Genomic DNA, 15,941 nt, shown 5'->3' on the forward strand with positions numbered 1-15,941 from the left:
CGTAGAAACGGGATGTGTGGGGCTGGGATCCGGAGCGTCCGTTAGCCTCTTTGGTTTTTTGGTAGCCTTGTCTCAGCTCCTTGATTTTCACGCGGCACTGCGTTGCATCCCGGCTGTAGCCTCTCTCTGCCATGGCTTTGGAGATCTTCTCGTAGATCTTAGCATTCCTTCTTTTGGAGCGCAGCTCTGAAAGCACGGACTCATCGCCCCACACTGCGATGAGATCCAAGAGTTCCCGATCAGTCCATGCTGGGGCCCTCTTTCTATTAGATTGCACGGCCATCTCTGCTGGAGAGCTCTGCATAGTTGCCACTGCTGCTGAGCTCCCCTCGATGTCCAAACAGGAACTGAGATTCAAACTGCCCAGACAGGAAAATGAATTCAAATTTTCCCGGGGGTGTGGCTGGTCAGAGCATCCGAGCTCGGACTGCTGTCCAGAGCGTCAACAGAGTGGTGCACTGTGGGATAGCTCCTGGAGCTATTACCGTCGATTTCCATCCACACCTAGCCTAATTTGATATGGCCATGTCGAATTTAGCGCTACTCCTCTCGTTGGGGAGGATTACAGAAATCGATTTAAAGAGAGCTTTATGTCGAACTAAATGGCTTCCTGGTGTGGACGGGTGCAGGGTTAATTCGATATAACGGCGCTAAATTCGACATAAAAGCCTAGTGTAGACCAGGCCTTAGTTCCAAACAGCTCAGGAGATGATGGGGCTGGGTAGATGTAATGAGGCAGAGATGGCCTGGTGGTGACAACACACAAGACGGAGAGAATCCAACTCGACTTTCAAATCCAGGCTGAGTTTGCAGGGCTGGCAGTTAGGAAGAAAGGTCGTTTTAGCCTTTGAATGAAGCAGATTTGACGAGACTGTAATTATGCCTCAACTACCCTGAAGGCCCATCACGTCATTTTTAGAATCACTCTAATGCAGAGAAAAAAATGTTTGCAGAAGGCTGAGGGGTGGAGCAGCAAGAAAAAATGTTCACTGGAACCTTTAACCTCTGGAAGGGTTTGGACAGGGGGCTCCTCTCCTTGTGAATTGGCTGCCAGACTTTAAGGTTGTTGCTGCTGGAATTTTAAGTGTGTTTGCTCTGTCTCTGACCTCCTGTGAACAAAGAGATTAAATCTCCTGCACCTCTTCCTTCCCTGCTTGCCTCCTCTCTAGCTACCTCTTCCCTTCCCCAAGACCCATAGCAGGAAGACTTTGAGCTTAATTCTGCTCTCAGGTATGCATTTACAGTTCTCATTGATGTCAGTGGTGTTGCAAAGGCATAAAATGAGGGCAAAATGTAGTCCTTTGATTCTCTTTTATGGTACAACTTGTCCTTTAGTTAACATGGTGGATGGTTTGCAACCAAAGGGGATTTTTTGCCAGGAGGAGCTGTGTCTACAATGAAGGTGTCCAGTTCCAGTTTTGGAAAAGGAAAGCCACGGTGATGTGTGTGTGACTAACTGAAGGCAACCCAGGTTAAGCTTGTTCAGAGCAGGAATCACTGTTGGTCAAGATTTCAGTCCAGAGTTAAAATATATGCTGCGGAGGTGTAGCAGTGAGTACCAAACAAGGCAACATCTTGCCATTCAGTGGATTTACTGCTGATTTACACCAGTGTAAGTGTGATGAGAATGGCCCTAAGTCAGGAGGAAAAAGGCTCAGCTCCTCAAAGGCATTTAGGCATCTAACTCCCACTGAAATCATTGGGAGTTAGTACCTACATAGGTTTGAGGATCTGGGTCTATGCTACTGAAAGTAAGTGTTTCTGCAGTTGAGGTAATGGAATATATGGGACATTTCCAGTATGTATTCTGCCTCTGAAGTCCTCGCAGATTACTAAGGCTATGTCTACACTACACAGCTTTTGTGTCGCTACAGCCGTGCTGCCAAAGTGGCGCAGTGTAGCCGCTGTTTGTCGGCTCTCCTGACAACCAAAATCTTCCACCCACAACGAGCAGTGTTTGCACTGTCGGCAGGAGAGCGCTCCTGCTAACAAAGCACTGTTTACACTGGCACTTGTTGTGGCAAAACTTTTGTCTTTCAGGGGTGGGGTAGCTAACGAAAAAGGTTTTGTTGTTCAATTGCCATTATAGACATAGCCTGAGACTTATGTGAGTTCATCAACAGAATAAACCCCACAATGTCTGCTCACAAATGCCACCTGTAGGCAATTCTCAAAGGAGCCAAGCTTCCTGGGAATCTTACTGACACCACTCTGCAGTGGAATATGTGGATGTTAGCACGTCTTGGGTCTCTTTTCCATACATGCAGCCAAGGTTCATGGATTTATTAACCCTGAAACTCACATTTCCTCCTGTTTGGTATGGTGGCTTAAGACCAGTACTCTACAAGCTTCTTTAGTTATCCACACATATTTTTTTCCTTTGTCAATTAATTTATCTTATGCTTTCCTCACAACAGTTGAATACATTGTTAGAGAACTCAGCAAGTATATCAAGAAAGGGAGAAAACTTCCAAAGGCTCACATAAGAAAGCAAAACCACACGGCTGGTTTTGAACCTAGACTTTAGCTCACTGCAGCCAACTTCTCAGCCAGCATGCCATAAATATGTAAGAAGGGGATGTATTTGGTGCTATGCACATATTTTCTGAATCACTGAAGTTTTTCTCTAGCTATTATTTACTTGCTTAAGTTTCCATATACATACAAATCTAAAAATACCCATGTGTCTCTAGGGATCTGCCATTTCTGACCCCATCTCTGAAACAGGGAAATAATTTCCCCGTGTAAGTGCAGCAATCAGGAAAAAATAATAATCATGACTTTTGTTGTCAATAAGGATGGAAATCTATGGCCTTTTCTTTTCCTTTGGCCTCTACAGAGACTCTTGCATCAACCAGCTGGCGACATGTATGGCCTTTGAAAGGCACCCATCATCTTGGTATCTATGGGCAGATACTGTATGTAATTGTAATATTTTATGAGAACAAGAGAAAGAGTTCTACACAAGAAAGAGGCATAGTCTAGCTAGTCCAAGCAGGGTCTTGGCATCAGGAATTTACTGAGTTCTAATCCTGGCTCTGACCTCTGCCTCAGCTCCTCATCCGAAAAATGGAGACAAGAATGTTTATCTCCCAAAGCTGGTATGAGGAAGGATGAGTAAATGTTTGCAGAGTGCTTTGAAGATTCAGGTACCGATCCTGCAAACATTTACGCCATGTTTAATTTTAAACACTACTCAAGTGCATAAAATTAAGCATGTGTTTGCAGAATTGATGACTATAAAGACTGAGTATGAGTTATATAGATGAGGTTAACCTCATTTTTCTGTCAGTTCAATTCACCCTTGTGACAACAGTATGATATTAATTGCCTCAAACTTTTATTTGTATGAATCAAGTTTTCTATTACCCTGGCCAGATACTTTGATGAATGTGCTTGTGAAAAAATGTATCATTCATTAGCTTGGGTGTATTTTTAGACATTGTTTACCTGCAATGCTGAGGTTAGTAATAACCATAGGATCTCTTGGTAGCCTAAAGCAAGGACATTATGTCAACTTGTGTTGCTGTGGTGTTTGCAGACGTGTCTGCATTTTTTATGTTCTCCTTTGTTGTAGGGGAATAGAGTTAGATTTTATTTACATTCACTTGTAATTTATTGACTTTTGCTTGAAAAGCTCCCAGTCTCAGGAACTGTCCATTCCACTTGGGTGTGCAGTTTGATTAAAACTTTTAGCTGAAAGAAAATGTGATTGAAGTTTTAATTTTTTCCACTCATCCACTAATGAATGTTTTCTTTTGACCATAATAAAATAGCAGCCTCATGTTAATTTTACATTGGTAGTTTATTCCTGGAGCTGGGGAATTCCAGAACAATCATTTGCACATCTGAGCTACTTAGCTTTCACAGCCAGTACCAGTACGGGCACAGGTCTAAAATCCACACAAAAGAGAAACATGATCTCTATCACGACTAGGATGACAATCTATCTTTGCAAATTGAAAATGCTTTTGGGTGTACACAAATGGAATTTATAACAGGCCATGGGACTTACAGCTGCAGAACTGAATTGAGGCAAAAACTGTGGCTGGTTTTTTTTTTTAATGGGCTAGATAATTTTATGATCACTAACAATAATTGTTACATGTAAACTCAAATAATAGGAGTAGTCAAATCTCATGGTTAATCTAATTTGGCAGAAGCCTCTAGCTGCATATTCCATTCATGTAATTTTAAAAGCCGTAAACTCATCCCAGCCCAGCTCCAGTACAAGTGATAAAGAGTATTTCCTGTGTTTGTTTTTCCCACAGCTCGCTGCCCTGATTTCTAAGCAGGAGTAAGGGGTAGGTGTGAGTTTAGCCTCTGAGAGGAACACATCCTTCTTTGAAGCTGGTGAGCCTCAATAGGTGCAACTGCATCTAATTAGCTTCTAGCTAGGAGGGCTTCCCTGAACAGCCTCTGAACAACAGCTGGGGATTAACCCCTGTGTAACTCAGCAAGGCTTCCTGACAGGGACACCACTGGAGCAAGGAATGCCAGGGCATTGGGGTCCTCTTCATGGAGGGCTCACCCCCAAGACATGTATTTCACATGACAACCCCTCTCCACACACACACACAAACACCCCTTTTATGAAGGTTCTCAGTATTTTTTGCATGTACTGAGACCTCAGAGGGAAGGTTATGAGACAAACAGAATGTAGAGACACATTGACAGGAGTTGGCAGGCTCTAGAGGGGTTTGGACAGGGGGCTTCAAGCCTTGTGAATTGGCTGCCAGACTTTAAGGTTGTTGCTGCTGGAATTTTAAGTGTGTTTGCTCTGCCTCTGAGCTTTCACCCCACTCCATACAACACTGCACCGTTGCCTAGATCGGGGTGTTCAAATATTTTCATAGCATGGGGTACATCTGAATAGAGAGATTTTCTGATGGTTGCCTCCCTTCCCATTCCTTGTTGTACACGCTGCCTTTCCTCCCCTGCATGATGGCATAACTTCTCTGCAGAAACTGATTGCATGGAATAATCACCATAAATAACCAGTGTATTTTAGCTGCCTTTAATCCAATAAGTGTGTTTTCCTCTTAGAAGATCGTCAAGCACATTCTGTACTTTTGCTCCCCCTCCCATCTGTTTCATTTCTTCCAGCAGTAGCACCATGTGACCAGCCAGCTCTCTGCAGGCCACCTGGAGGTGGTCCACAGACCAGAGCTTGGGAACTGCTGGACTAAATACATTAGGGTTTTAAGTTGGCTGGTTTGTGGGTTTGTTTGGGGGACGGCAGATTAGTATCTTCTGAAGTAGCAAGTATTGCCCACAGCTGGGGCAAGCTATTTCTCTAGAAAGTGGTTTGATTCATGGCAAATCCTAAGTGACCCACACACTATGGTCCAAATACTGCTCTCATGTAAATCGGCATAGTTCTATTGAATTCAATGGCGTTAAGCTGATTTCTACCACCTAAGGAGCTGATCCCGTATTTATGACCAATTGTGTGTAAGCAACACAATGAAGGCAAAGAAAACCGTGACTCGACATAGCTCGGAGCCTTCGTTTACATCATCTCAACCTGATCCAAAGTCCGGTGAAGACAATGGGAGGCTTTCTGTTGACTTCAATGGGAATTGGATCAGGCATTTTCTAAGAGCAGCAAAGTAGCATGGACGGATCAGCCGAGGAAGTCTGATGCCTGTCATGAAAATTCTTGTGTCAAGATATGTCAGTCTAGACAAAACAGAACATTTCCTCAGCCTGTTCATTTCCAGGCTCGTCCTCTAAAATCCCAGTAAAAAGTTATGAAGAAACAAAAGAAGTTAATGTTAGAAATTAATAAAGTAAAACAACTCATTCCTTTATTCAGTGAAAATTGGAAAGTGGATATAGTAAAAATATTATTATATAGATTTAAAAGGCTTTAATTTGCTCTTTCAATATTTCCTTTCAAACATTCATTGGGAAGCCCAATAATCGGATTCCACTGAGACAAGTGTGCAAATGTTTTACTCTAGCAAAGAATCTGAACTTTATATGACCTTTTGAAAATAGTAATTATTTCTTTGTTCTTTGCTTGATGCGTCAAAACTTTGATTTCCACGCTTTGAGGATCCAATAGGGGGAAAAAATCACAGTGCTAAGTTTAGCAGAAGACCTGATGGCATGGGTGGTCATGCTACAACTTGGTCCTTTTCTTTGAGCTAGTTAAGGGCCTGATCCTGCACTACTGAAATCAGTGGGAGGTTTGTCATTGACTCTGATGGGAGCATATTAGGATCTATATGAGGTGATTGCAGCTGCTGGTATTTAAGATGCAATGGTGCCACCTACTGGGCCCACATTTCACCCATATTCCAAATAATAGCACAAAAAATATTTTAATTCTGCTGAGTTTGGGGGATTTCACACATCATAGTTTGAGCCTCTGTACTCATTCTGTATTAGACAGTCACAGTGAGATTTTCAAACTACATGGTCTGCAAAGAATGTTTTTAAATTATTTGATGCTTTTTTTGTTTATGATTTTTTTATCTTGGAACATCAGGAGCGTTAACTCTGATGATCTCTGGTGTTGCTGGAGAACTTCTTAGGGGCCTCAGAGATTAATAATGTGAGTTCCCTTAATCTAAGGGTAGGTCTACACTTACCCGGTAGTTCGGCGGCAAGCAAATCGAACTTCTGGGTTCGACTTATCGCGTCTTGTCTGGACGCAATAAGTCGAACCCGGAAGTGCTCGCCGTCGACTGCGGTACTCCAGCTCGGCGAAAGGAGTACGCGAAGTCGACGGGGAAGCCTGCCTGCCGCGTCTGGACCGAGGTAAGTTCGAACTAAGGTACTTCGAACTTCAGCTACGTTATTCACGTAGCTGAAGTTGCGTACCTTAGTTTGAATTGGGGGGTTAGTGTAGACCTGCCCTAAGAAGCAAGATAGAATTCCTTTTCTCCCAAATGTCAGATAGTATTCGTGTAAAACAGCTGTTAAAAAAATGAAAAAGCAAAGTGTTTTAAGTAATCTGACTAAAATTCCCCTTCCCTCTCGCTGCTCAACATTCACTTTTCTGTATTTTTTGATGTCCTAACTTCTTCAGCTCACAAGTCACAACAGAGTCTTCTAAGGTAGACAACAACTGATTTTTTAATGTTAAAAGGAAGTAGGAAAAAATACGTTTACAAAAACTTTTTAGACACCATAAAGAGGGCACAAATCCATTTTTTCTCTATTTGTGGGTAACCTGTAAAGCAGGGAATTAAAAGAAAAAAACAAACAAAAAACCCCCACATACTTTCAAGTAAATTTTTCCTATGCTTCTTTCAACATCAGATGGGAAAAACTGAGTCAGCCCAGCATGAGCATCAGTATTTTTTAGTACTCTGTATAATGCTCCGATTGGTTGCTTACGCCAGACTAGCCCGTACTCTGCAGGCTACCAGTTAGTAAAAGAAAAAAAAAACGTTTGGAGGAAAAAAAAGAAAGGGAGACATTGGAAAAAATTGGATCATACAATCGCTTTGGGGAGAAATAGCGTCATCCTTCCATTCCACCTCCCCAATTTGAGCACTGGCTCATGAAGTTTGTTCCCATTAGAGTGTCACTGACAGTGGAGCATTGTGAGCACTTACTCATGGGAGCAGTCCCACTTATGTCAGTGAGTAGGTGATCACAAACATGAGTTAAGGGCTCCACAATCTGGCCCTTATTATCCAAACACATTCACTTGCATAGGATCACATGTTCTTGATTTCTTCAACAGGTGTTCAGTTAAACAAACATCATTGCTCGGAAGAATCCCTTAGGATTGAGTAGATTAAACAAATTCCAACAAGTTTCCATTTTTGGATATAAAAAAGCTTCAGCTTTTCATACATTTCTACCTAGTAGAACAAAGGATTCTAAAAGGCTTATTGAAGCAGAAACGTGCTACATCTGAAGTGGGCAAGATTTAGAGGTGAAAGCGGATATAAGTGATGCTCTATAATCTCAGGGATATGGATGTTCTGTTATGGCTCCTATGTTTGAAAATAATAATACATAGCATGTCTATGCATTTTCTAAGCACTCTCCAAACATTAAATGATTGATACTCATAACACCCCTGTCAGGTAGGTAAGTATTGGTATAGTACAGGGAAAATGAGCCAGACCGAGGTTCAGGTCAACACTATGAGACTTGGGTGCCTAAAGACAGGCATCTACATCCATAATTAGGCAGCTAATGAGAGTTTAGAGCGGCCTCTGGCTGTGGGATGGTCAGCCAGCTGGTGAACAGGTCTCCTCTGATGGAGGGTGAATTGGCCATTTGGGGACTGAGATCCCATTTGGTTCTTGAGGTGTACATTTCTCCCCTGAATGTTGATGAGCTCCCTTAGCTTGGGGTGGGGGGGACCAAGGGGATGGGTCTCCCTGGCTAGGATGAGGGGGCAAGGAGGAATGGGTTTCCCCTGTATTGTCACTGGTGGTTGGAATGCAAAGGGGCAAAGGGTTCTTCCAGGCTGTCTGCCATCAACAACAATTCAAGCTGCAAGTGGCACCAACAAGGAGAGAGAGAAGGACTGCCAGACTCGCATGCAGTGCTGAGGCAGTTTGGCCCCAGCATCTGTCCTTTTCCTCCTTGGGCACTGCTGGAGTGGCCAGAAAGCACGTAGGAGTGACTGCCTGGTGCATCTAGTTGGAGCTCTTAGCGGCACTGGTAGGGGTCCCAGAAGGGGCATTCCTCTTGGAGAAGCAGTGTGGCCATAACAGTGAACCTGTGGTGTGGTAGCTTCCTGAGTGATTAGCAACTGGCTCTTTGGTTGTCTCGGGAAGAGCTAAAAATGTTAAGTGGCAGGGTTGGCCTTAGAATTCCTAGGAAATGAATTTTTGCCACCACTCACTCCTGTCTGCCATTATCACACCACTCTGCATCAAGCTGGCCTCAGAATTAGCAGGAGGACTAGTAAGATGGTTCTGGGATCCCCCCGAAACTTTACTGACTCCTTTTACATAAAAATGTGTGACCCAGGGACCTCTTTGTGCCAACTGGCAGAGGGCACAAAGATACATGGGAGCCCCTTGGTCTGGTGTCTACATACTAGTCCACCAAAGAATGTCATGTCAGGTCTCTAAAGAAAGCCTGTGTCAGATCTTGGTGGTAGTAGCAAATATTCAAACGAGAACTTTGAAGGCCGAAGTGGAGAAGGGTTCCATGTGAACAGCAGTTGGACATGGATCAATCGGTCCTAAGAGATAGGCGAGTGCCGTTCTGAAGGCGGCAATGAGAGCCACGGGGGCTACGCTGCGACGAGTAGGAGGGCCGCTGCGGTGCGCCTTGAAGCCTAGGGCGCGGGCCCGGGTGGAGCCACCACAGGTGCAGATCTTGGTCGTAATAGCAAATGTGTCACATTGGTCACTCTAGACATTGTGATATGTATGTGCAGATAATATGTAAGAAGCTATGTGTGTATATATATATATACATACACACATGCACATATATATATGGCCTTAAGAACTATAAGGCCTTAAAAATATAATTTCCTATACGTTTCAAGGCAGCTCACTCAAAGGCAGCATGCCCTGAAACAAACTTCTCCACTTATCTCCCTAGCTAATTGTTGTGTACTGTGTGTCTCCCAATGGAAGTCTATTAGCATACTAAGTAAAACCCTAAAGAGCTTGCAGGGACATCACAAGAAAATTAAGAGGAGGAGGTAAACAGTGATGGTGGGGAGGGATCCTGTTTTCAGGTGAAGATCAAAGATCTGGTTGGTAGATGTGGGAGTGCAGAGAGGAAGACAAGCTGCCAGTGGGCTTGATCTTATGAAAAGAGGATCTCATCCATCTTGGTTGAAAACACTGGGGAAAGGATTTGGGGTAAGCTATCCTGTAGGAGACGGGGAATGTCTTATGATCTAGAAAGCAAGTTATGATTTATATATAACCATTTATTTCCAATATTCTTATTCAGTATCATTTGAATCTCTGTTCTTTGATAACAAATTTATTATTGTTTTCACTATAAATATATCTAACGGCTGTGTGTTAAGCAGGGCGGTGATCCTGAGGTGAAACTAGTAAGCAGGTGTGCAGATAATCTGTGCATGTCCAGTGGATCAAGGGCTGCGCATTCCAGAGGGATTGGTGTTTGCCTATTGCTTGCCTGCAAAGGGACAGCAGAGCCTGCAGAGGCTGAGAGGGTAGCGTACTTGTGCTGCCTGTGGCCAGGGCTAGCAGGGAGCTGACCACTGGCAGGTAGAGACAAGGCTCTTTCATGGTAAGGGCAAGTGGTAGTGAGGTGACTCACTACCCTGGGTACCCCCGCGGAGTGTCACAAAGTTAATGTGTGCAAAGGGATCTTTACTCTTTAGGTCTCCTTAGTGCAGCAGCTGCTTGTTTGTTTCAACCCTCGGGATCAATTTATGCTTTCTGGGATCCTCGCAAGGCAAAGGGCTAGAAACTTCTTTTCTCTTAAAATGAAAGCTAAAATTCTCCTCCCTGGGACCCAAAGATCACTTCTGCTAACAAGGGCCTCACGCAAGCCCAGGCTGTAAACCCCCTCTAGCTCATCAGCAGGTTCAGGGGAGTGGAGCCATAGGAATCTTCACCTTTCTTGCTAAATGTAGGGGAGGGATTTATGAGAAAATCCCACCCATAACCCCAAATTGGGAAAGGGGTCTCAACTAGGCTGTTGTTCTTCTCTCCCTCCTATGCACATGGGAGGAGGAGAATCCAGGCTAGATTCTAAATACAAAGTGAGGGAGCCCTAATGTGCTTCTAGCTCTGGGGAGCTGCTGGATGGGCAAATATTTGGGAGCTGAGTAGCACCAACACTAATGCTACATTGCAAAATTTAGTATTTATCTCACCGACTCCAGCTGAGAAGTGTCAATAAAACAACATCTTCCACTGATAGTCCAGCTGCCCCACTGACAGTTATTCAGTTAATGAATCAGGATTTCTAAAACACATTTTGAAATATACTTCATATGTACTGACTGAGTTTTTTAAGGTATTACTCTGATCAGTGCATTTTCTTTTAAGGCTGACACTCTAGCTCGGACCCCTGTGCTCTTTGCACATCAATGGAAGTTCCAGCTGGAGTCTCAGCTCCACTTCAAAATTGCTTTGGCTTAGTTTTGTATCGTGGCTTCTCTCTTTTTAAAATGATCTGACATTTGATAGGACAGTGTGAGGGTTCAGAAACATTTTCTGTAAATCAGAATAAATTATGTGGCCATACAAGAAGAACAGCAGAAAGAGACATTTTTGTGGGCTAAGTCATTGCAGCTGGGATGGTGCAGAATGCTGACTCCACTTTTCTTGTCCAAAGAAGAGGGGAGGAAGGGAGAGTCAGCATTGGGCATTCTGTTGCCTGTCATTGTAACTAGCAATGCTCTAGCCAGTTTACTGCTGGGTATTTCAGACTCTGTTTAATACTCACATCCATCGCTGGCAGTAACAGACTCCTAATGTGGGCTCTTAGTCACGTAGTTTTAGGTTAAACTTGCTGAGGCGTTATGCTAAACTTAATTTATGAAAGTTTCTGTTTAGAAGTAATTCTGTATTTATAGTGTACTTCAGAGGAGATCCACACAGGATTAATCTACTTCCCAAATCCTCATGTGGGGGTTGAACCTGTGAGGTGGAGAGTGCCTCTGGGAAGTGCTGACGTCTGTGGTCCCATCAGGCCTGATCAAAACCTGTTGAAGTCAGTGGAAAGATTTACTTGAACCTTAGTCCAGACCCTTTTCAGGAGGTATTCAGCCGCTCACATGATCAGGTCCACAATGAAGGTCCTGGGGCTAAATGACTCTGATGTAACTCCATTCAAGAGAATGGAAACTGAGAGAACTGAAGAAAGAAATCCACTGACTTCAGTGGCGGTGATGTATCACCTCCACTGAAGTCAGTGGATTTCTATCAGGGATTATTATGCTTAAGGCCCTACCAAACTCATGGCCATGAAAAATGGGTCACGGATCGTGAAATCTTCTCCCACGAAATTGGGTCTTTTGTCTGCTTTTATGCTATACTATACAAATTTCACAGGAGAGACCAGTGTTTCTCAAATTGGGGGTCCTGACCCAAAAGGGAATTGAAGGAGGGTTGCAAGGTTATTTTAGGGGGGGTGCAGTATTGCCACCCTTTCTTCTGTGCTGCCTTCAAAGAGCGGTGGCTGTTGGCCGGATGCCCAGCTCTGAAGGCGGCGCCCCGCCAGCAGCAGCGCAGCAGTAAGGATGGCATGGTATGGTATTGCCACCCTTACTTCTGCGCTGCTGCCTTCAGAGCTGGGCAGCTGGAGAATGGCAGCTGCTGACTGAGGGCCCAGCTCTGCAGGCAGCAGCACAGAAGTAAGGGTGGCAATACCCAGGGCCTGCTCCAGGGTTTTTGCCACCCCAAGTGGCAGGCGGGGAAGGAAACGCGATCGGCGGCATCTCCACTGTGCCGCTTCATTCTTCAGCGGCAGTTCGGCGGCAGGTCCTTCCCGAATTGCTGCCGAAGAACCGGACGTGCCGCCCCTCTCCGCTGGCCGCCCCAAGCACCTGCTTGCTGCGCTGGTTTCTGGCGGCCCTGGTAATACCATACTATGCCATCCTTACTTCTGCGCTGCTGCTGGCGGGGCGCCGCCTTCAGAGCTGGGCACCCGGCCAACAGATGCCTCTCTCCAGCTGCCCAGCTCTGAACGCAGTGCTGCCACCAGCAGCAGTGCAGAAGGAAGGGTAGCTGTACTGCAACCCCCACACAATAACCTTGTGACCACCCCCACACAACTCCCTTTTAGATCATGACCCCTACAATTACAAGGCCATGAAATTTCAGATTTAAATAGCTGAAATCATGAAATTTATGATTTTTAAAATCCCATGACCGTGAAATTGACCAAAATGGAGCATGAATTTGGTAGGGCCCTAATTATGCTCTATGATGTTTAACAGTGGAGGCTGGTAGCCTCTGAAAACGGAAAGGCAAACCTGACATGCCTCCTCTCAGATAGTCTGGTGGGAAGCTCCCATAGAAATATAGATGAAGTTTATCTCCCATCTGCTTTCAATAGTACTATTTTCTCTTGGTGGTGATCCCCTCTCTTTGGCAATCCAATCAGGTTAGATTCTGCCTAGCCTACTTACCCTGGCCAAGCTGCCTTTGTGGTTTATTTGTTTGTTTTTAGCTAGAATTATGCAAAAGGTTCACAAGAAAATCTGAAACTTGCTTGATTTTGCTTTCATTGGAATTTGCCAAGGGAAAAGGTCATTAACATTTATGGACTTTTCAGGTGAACATGGATCCAGTCAGAGTATTCCTTGGCTGGCTTATGGTTTTGCATAGTAATTTCCAATCAAAATGCAGAGCTCCTCATGACTTTGACTTGAGAATTTACAAAACTCAATGATCTGGCAAAATTTTGCTTTGAGATTTTGCGTTTGTTTAAAATTTAGGGGTGCAGATGCAAAGCAACATTGAAAGAAACATTACCCGATGTCAGGAATAAAGCCCTGTAGCTGCACCTGCACAGTCTCCTATCAACCAGACCCCTGATGGAATGCCCCATCTCATTAGCTGAGCAAGCTAGCAGGTTTGCTCTAAAGCCCAGCACCAGTTTGTCCATAAACTATTTGTCCATGGATGTGATAGTGCAGGGGTAGGCAACTTATGGCATGCGTGCCGAAGGTGGCATGCGAACTGATTTTCAGTGGCACTCACACTGCCCGGGTCCTGGCCACCAGTCTGGGGGGCTCTGCATTTTAATTTAATTTTAAATTAAGCTTCTTAAACATTTTAAAAACCTTATTTACTTTACATACAACAATAGTTTAGTTATATATTATAGACTTATAGAAAGAAACCATCTAAAAACATTAAAAATATTACTGGCATGTGAAACCTTAAATTAGAGCGAATAAATGAACACTCGGCACACCACTTCTGAGAGGTTGCCGACCCCTGTGATAGTGTCTGTATCTGCTCATTGAATCCCAGACCTCCTCCAGGTAATCTGGTTCTGACTCTGGGCTCTAATTCCTGATTTCTACTCTGAGCCTTGGCTGTGGTATCTGGCCTTTGACTCTGGTTCTGATGCTGGGTTCCTGGCTACTGACTCCTGCTCTAATGACTAGGCATATCTACCCACCGCCGAAATTGTTGACAACTCTAATTTTATCCACTTCATTGCTGTCTAAGGGCCTGATCTCAAGTCTGTTGAAGCCACTGAAAAGATTCCTCCTGATTTCAGTAGTGAGGGGAATGCTGACCTGGGGGTGCTGGGGCGGGGGAGGAGATTTAAAAAAAAAAGTTTCCAATGGAAGCCAAGATTCCACATAATGACATGACTCCAGGAACTGGGACTTTAAGAAGAAAACACTGCATTGATATCAGTCAGGTGAATTGTATTAGGAATCAGTCTGGCTGCAAACAATTGGTGTTTAAACATGATTGAAAAGCCAGTGTAGGAAAAGCCGAAGGGCATGTCTACAAAGGGAAATTGACCAGAATCTCTCTTTACTGTAACTATATGACCCCTATCACCTTAGTATCTGAGAACCTCACAATCTTTAGGGTTTATCTTCACAACACCCCTATGAGGTGAAGTACAATTTACCCGCATTTTACAGGTGGGGCACAGAAAGACTACATGACTTGCTCAAAAGCCCAGTGAGAATCTATGGCAGAGTAGGGAATTGAACCTAGATCTCTCTTATCCCAAACTAGTGCCCTAACCAATGGACATAGCTATTCCACGGTATTTTGCCACGTGGACACTATTCTGGAATAAAAATCACTTTATTCTGGAATAATTAGTGCATTGTCTGTGTAATAGAAAAACAACAGAAAGATAGCAAGTGCCAGACTGGCTCAGACCCATGGTTCATTTCATCCAGTATCCTGTCTCTGACCAGATGTTTCATAGGAAAGTCCCAGTTGGAGAGGGTTTAAACCCTGAAACATGTGGTTTAATATCCTTTCCAAAACTTTTGTTAGCATTAACTATTTAACTGTGGCTATTCATGTTATCCACAAAATGTCGTCCCTTTTCGAATCGACAAATTAAAAAGAAGCTCAAATGAATTAACAAGTCCTGTTAATTAGCGCTCATGACTTTTTGTGCCCTTTTTGTGAAGGCTGGGGCTTGCCAACCAATCCTGGTCATTAGTCTCTCTTTTGGATTAGGGCAGGGGTCGGCAACGTTGGCACGCGGCTCGCCAGGGTAAGCCCCCTGCCGGGCCGGGCCAGTTTTATTTACCTGCTGACGCAGCAGGTTCGGCCGATCGCGGCCCCCACTGGCCGCGGTTCGCTGTCCCGGGCCAATGGGGGCGGCGAGAAGCGGCGCGGGCGAGCGATGTGCTGCCGAACGTTGCCGACCCCGGATTAGGGGATGCCAAGGCAGCCTGCACAGGCACTGCAGCGCACGGCACTAACCACTTCCCTTCGCTGCAGCCCTCTTGTTTTGCCGTAACACAAGATGGCCGCTCCCTGTCCTAATCCAAGATGGCACCCCGAAACATTCTGTACGGACAGCCGCCGTCGCCATCCCATAGCTTGTCACCAGCGGGAACGTCTAAACTGGGTGACGTAAAGGACCCCTAGACCCACCCCTTGCCCCCCTCAAGACAGCAGGGGCCCCTGCCTCTTACTCCATCCATGTTTACAGATCCCTCCCCTTACCGGAAGTTACTGTTACCTCATAGGTCATCACAAGACTCCAATTCCCAGCAAGCCCCGCACCTTCAGCTTCTATTGGCTGGAAGAGGCAGGAAGTGACCGGGCTACGGAAGGTGAGAGATCAGAGGGGACGCCAGTCGCCAGCAGGAGCGAAGCCGGTCCTTGCTGAAGTCTGGTGGGGACAGGTATCCCGCTCCCTTCCTAAGGTGTGGGGGCGGGGCACCAGCCGTGTCTCTCGCCCGGGGTCTCTGGGGCTGCTCTCATGGGGCGGGGGGACCTGGGCTCGGGGCGAGTGAGGGGAATGCTGACCTGGGGGTGCTGGGGGGGGGGGGGGGGCTGGGGGGAGGAATGCTGAGC

At 45.1% G+C, this 15,941-nt stretch overlaps 1 protein-coding gene across 3 annotated transcripts in view; it reads left to right on the top strand.

Annotated features, from left to right (window-relative positions):
* Positions 1-15,704: 15,704 nt before the first annotated feature.
* Positions 15,705-15,941, top strand: part of TTC1 (tetratricopeptide repeat domain 1) — a 51,066-nt gene continuing 50,829 nt past the window's right edge. Inside the window, exon 1 of one of the 3 annotated variants that reach the window (XM_026658060.2) lies at positions 15,705-15,769. The gene's annotated coding sequence lies outside the window, so the exon portion shown is untranslated. Of the gene's footprint in view, positions 15,791-15,941 lie in introns of all 3 variants that reach the window. The other 2 variants (XM_026658061.2, XM_026658062.2) reach the window with 2 other exon arrangements.

This window comes from Terrapene carolina, unplaced genomic scaffold, assembly GCF_002925995.2.
Source record: "Terrapene carolina triunguis isolate 2854851 unplaced genomic scaffold, T_m_triunguis-2.0 Scaffold395, whole genome shotgun sequence".
In the NCBI taxonomy this organism is placed as follows: domain Eukaryota; kingdom Metazoa; phylum Chordata; order Testudines; family Emydidae; genus Terrapene; species Terrapene triunguis.